The sequence below is a fragment of the Triticum dicoccoides genome, chromosome 6B (genome assembly GCF_002162155.2).
Source record: "Triticum dicoccoides isolate Atlit2015 ecotype Zavitan chromosome 6B, WEW_v2.0, whole genome shotgun sequence".
In the NCBI taxonomy this organism is placed as follows: domain Eukaryota; kingdom Viridiplantae; phylum Streptophyta; class Magnoliopsida; order Poales; family Poaceae; genus Triticum; species Triticum dicoccoides.
The window spans coordinates 427,712,295-427,717,384 of NC_041391.1; the positions used below are offsets into that span (position 1 = coordinate 427,712,295).

Below are 5,090 nucleotides of genomic sequence, written 5' to 3' on the forward strand. Positions count from 1 at the left end.
TCTCAAATACTACCTCCGTCCGGGATTAAAAAGCCTTTGAGCCAATTCTCTGAAACCAAGACATGGTGTAGCTTTTGACCGAATTTTTACCCCGTTGCATCGCACGGGCCATTTTCCTTGTGTGTGTGTGTGCGTGTGTGTATATATCTCCCAAATAATAAACCAGCGATGGCTTCTGGTCGTACGTCGTCAGCTTTTTTGCATAAAAGTCCCTCTGTTTCTGAGAATTTAACACGCAGTTCTATTTTAAGTGGGTAACGTTTCGTTTTTTTGTAAAAAAACACCCGACCACAAACGGAGCACGGGCTCGCGCTCGCCTCCTCTCCCTCTCGCGCAGAAGTCCTCGCCGCCGCCGCCACCACCCACGCCGGAGCTCGCTGGACGGTCGCTTCCAGCGAGCTCCATCGCCGCGCAACACGTACCCGAGCTCCCCACGGTCCGCGCCTTCCTTCCCTCCAGCCAGTTTCTCCGCTCCCGGCCTCTATCGTCCGCTCCCAACCCCACCCCCATGGCTAGGGTTTCGGGCAGGGCTTCGTCGGCGCGTCTCCCGCTCGCCGCCTTCTCCCACCACGCTAGCCTCCCTTCCCTAGCTACCCTCCCGTCGTGGAGCACCCTCACTGGGCACTCCTTTCTCTCCCCCTCCTGGCTCCTCCCGTCACCGAACTGAAGCACCAGCCGTTCCTCCTCCACCCCCTGATTTGGGGCAGCAACACCATGAGCTAACACCCAGGCGACGATCTCCTGCTGGTGTGGGTCAGTGTGGGCTTCCTCGATCTGGGGCAGACTGGCCGGTTCCGGCGTGGGGAGAGGAGGAAGGTGAGACGGGAGGCCAAGGCAACGGCGAGATCCACGTCGAGCCACCATGGCCATGACCAGATCCACGATGAGGTTAAATGGGGCCGGCTGCTCCCTACAGGACGACGAAACTCTTCAAGGGTGATCCTTCTCTTTTCCCCGAGATTGATGTGCCTGTGGCATGCTTGCTCTCCATGTGTATGTGCTTGTTGTATTTGCCTGCATCTGATGGTTCTTCCAATGTGCGTGCTTGAGAAATACACCTGCAGGTGATGATTCTTCATGATATGTGCCTGCTTCTTGTGTTGCTTCCAGGACATAGAACTACCTGCAATGATTCCTTGTGTGCTTTTGTTCCGGGTTCCTTAGCTTCTTTTGGTGGATTAGCTACTGTATAAAATAAAACAAGCAAGCAGTTCATATGGGTTGATTAGCTGATGCATGTGATGCGTATAAATGGATAATTGAGATGGGTGTGATTTATTCATGAGATGTACTCTGATTTCTAAGAAAAGGGTTTCTTCTTGGTTGAGAATAATATAATTTGAGATGTACTGCTATGTGTTTGCTCTCCATCTTGGACATTCTAAGCTACAACTGGTGAAGTGTTGATAGGTTTGAATTAGGTATTTTGGACCTAACACATTTCTATCAATTGTTTCAGATTGACCCCGCGAATTACAAGAGCATCTCATCTGGATTTGGTGTTCTGTTAAAGGAGCAAGGAGCTAGGGGATTCTTCAGGGGATGGGTACCTTGCTTGGTTATAGTGCTCAGGGCGCTTGCAAGTTTGGGTTCTACAAGTTCTTTACGAAGACCTACTCAGATATGGCTGGGCCTGACAACGCCGTGAAGTACAAGACCCTAATTTACCTTGCAGGTTCAACTTCTGCTGAGGTAATTTCTGATATCACTCTGTGCCCCTTTGAAGCTGTCAAGGTCCGTGTGCAGACACAACCTGGATTTGCTCGTGGAAGTTGTTAGCTGAAACTCCAAAATTCACTTTTCTTGCAAAACATAAATATGTTAGCCAGACATGAGATTACTGTATGTCTGTCCATCCACACTTGCGCTGTAGCAGAAGAGAGCAACTTAGCATAGACTATTTTGTAAATTAAATTTATTGAATAGAACACGAGCAAACAACCAGACAGTAACGACCTAATGGGCAATGATTATTCCATGAGTGTCATCCCATAGAATGTTCAAATTCACTGAAATAAGCCAATTCAGCCCTTAACAGTCTAGCCGAACATCTCTCACAGATTTTGCCACTGATCCATGAGAAAAGGGCAGCATCCTTCTTTCTACCCTCGCCTATGATGGCCGTGGTGTCCAGTTCACAATGTGTCGAAACATGGTCAATTCCATGACAATGAGCGTACCACCCCACGTGCAATTCTATGACAATGAGCATGCCACCCCACGTGCACACATGTCACTGCATCCACACAAGGGAATGTTTAAAACTTTAAAAACTAATTTGTCAAGTTGGACATGAGGATGCCCTCTACGAGGTACTCCCTGCACCTGTAGCCTATTGCCATGAATTTGGTCAGAGTTGAGGAACTGGGTCAGGACACATCAAGGGAGATGAAAAGCTCGTCAAGGACAGAGTAAGAGCGGAGGATATAGATGCCAGGTGGGACATGGCGAGATGTGATGCCGATGTCTAATGACACCAATGGGTTGAGCGACACAGGCTTCTGCCCAGCGACATCGAGAAAGAAGTGTCAATGACGGCCGCCGACCAGTCTACGCGTATTATGGGCTTATGGTCCAATTTTGTGTTTTTCATATCAACATGATTGTTTTACCGTCAATTTTCTGAATATTGTTAGTGACTAACTATTTCCTAATTTTGTTTATTTAGGTTGGAGAGAATATGTACGACTAATGTTTGAGCAGAAGGAGAGTGAAAGATGCAAGAGTGATACACCCAATCACTTGATTTGAGTCAAACCTGGTTTGTTGTACAGGATTCCACTGTATTTGTCCGCACAAATACTTCTTGATATTTACTCATGATAGTTTTTCTCCATAGTTCAGTGTCTACATCTCTATTCTCCTAATATAGTCATATTGTCCATATAAGTGCAGCTTTTATTTTGAGTTCTTCCTGGATGCCACTCTGAAGGTGAATTCTTCCTGGGTGTATCATGCACCTGTGTCTTGCCGTTCTATATTCTCAAGTCTGAACTGCAGATTCTCAAAGGTTTCGGATACCACTTTGACCTACGACAAATATTTTGACTATTTAATTTAGTGACACTGATCATAGCTGCCTGCAGGTTTTATTCACTCACCAGCTCTGGCTTTTGGTGTACACGGTACACCGTGAGGCAAGAAGGTTGACATGTTCATCTGTTATCATGAGTGTCGTGTTTACTCTTGCAGTTCAGTTGTTAAGCTTAAGCTAAAGATCTGATTGTACTGTCTAGAGGTGGAATGGCTAAGCTCTCTTTATAATCCTTTTACTGAATATCTTGCAAATGACACACTAAAGGGCATGAAGTTATTAGGTGTGTGGGTATCAGTCCACTATGTTCTTATGTCTATGGATCCGCGAAATGTTTGATGCTTTATTGGTTTTGGTCACAAAAATGTTTGGTGTACATGCTTTCATCTTGAATATATGTAGCTCTAAATAATGCTACTTCCCAGTTAGTTCATTGAAGTAATAATACAATCAATTGGATGTTCTTCTACTGTTATGGGTCTAGCGGAAAAAAATGTTTGTTTCGATATCATTGTATTTCTCCATAGTTCATTGTCAACATCTTTATTCTCCTAATACAGTCATATTATCCATATAAGTGCAGCTTTTAGTTCGTAAAAGTACTTTGTACTTTGCCCAATTGATTTCACTAGATCCCCTGTTTGTACAGTATGGATGAAACACCTTGCAATTATTTCACTAGATCGATTGATGATAGCTTGCTGTTGCTGATGAAACCGAAGAAACTGTATCTATTCCAGGCCAGTTGCCAACCAAACCAACATTGTCTCAGTTACTGGTTCAAAGATGTCTCAAACCACGCACAAACATTTCAGTTGATACATACACCATAAGTTTGGTTGTCCGCTCTTTTAGATGCCCAGAAGCATGATTCTCGAGATCATTGCTCACTGAACATAAGACCAAATGTTCCAATTTATTTTATTGCTCAAAGAAGAATTGGTGTTCTGTTGTCTTATCCTGCGACACTATATGGCATCAGGTTGTTTGCTTCCATCAATTGGCTTGTGGGTTGTGCTTTGCACTGTTATCAGTGTTTCTGTCAGATTATTGTCTAGCTTAATGATCTGTTGCACCAACATGTATGGAAGTTGTTGGTGTGGTGATCGCCGTAGGGCCCGGACTGACTGGCAAGAAAGATGGGGATGTTGTCGCGTACGCAGGCAAGCCGATGGGCTCTTATGCTAAAGAGCAGATTATTCCAGCCAATGTTGGTTCCCGTCACGCCTTTGATTGATCACACAATGGCTGCTATCATGCTGAAGGGGATGACTGTCCATATGCTGGTTCGCAGCATATTTAAGGTACATTTTGTCTTGTTCCTGCTGTGTGACATACTGATCCGCTGCACATCCGCGTGAAGCACACCCACCCACTGCCGGAGGCGTCCCGCGCCCATGCTGATCTCAAGGCCCGGAAGACGCCGAGCTCCGTACTGCTGACCCCGTAGAACTGAGCACTGTCATATTTTTTGGGTAGGAGAAGAAGGAATAAACAGGGGACTCGGCGATGTATGTGCTCTAGAATCTACAATGCTTGTGAATATGTTCGCAGGTGTTGGCATCTGAATACTGAATCCTCCGTCTGTCTGTTTCACCTCGTTATGTTGGATTCAGTATGAATGAGTGTGTTTGGTGGTTATGAGTTGGATTGTGGTCTTGTTGTGCACATCACTGTTTGAAGCATGATGAGTTGTAAAGACCAATATTTTCCAATATAGTGACCTAGCAGGACAAGTATTTCCCTCAGTTTGTATATTATTTATATTCATGTCAAGTTATACACTAGACTAATTATAACATCATGAATGTATAAGGCATGATGAGTTCATGTCAAAGTACCTACAACTCGGTCGTCAGCAAGTCGTAACATGGCATACTTGGTTTTACAAATTAAAGTAACAAGCACAAACACCAATCCGCTGGTGCACCACAAGGCGGCATCAGCGTTGCCGGGTGAGAGGCTGCGGTGGGTCGGTGTTGCTAGGAGTTGATTTGGTTGTGTCAGGTGTGGGCTTGACGGAAGAGGGGTAACTAAACAAAGATATATGTGAAAT

The 5,090-nt window shown here is 45.2% G+C and overlaps 1 long non-coding RNA gene across 1 annotated transcript; it reads left to right on the forward strand.

Annotated features, from left to right (window-relative positions):
- Positions 1-257: 257 nt before the first annotated feature.
- LOC119323184 lies at positions 258-4,775 on the forward strand. The gene is made up of 3 exons (XR_005156173.1): positions 258-1,692; positions 2,669-3,010; positions 3,087-4,775. It is a non-coding gene; the product is annotated as an uncharacterized LOC119323184 (long non-coding RNA).
- The last annotated feature ends 315 nt before the right edge of the window (positions 4,776-5,090 follow it).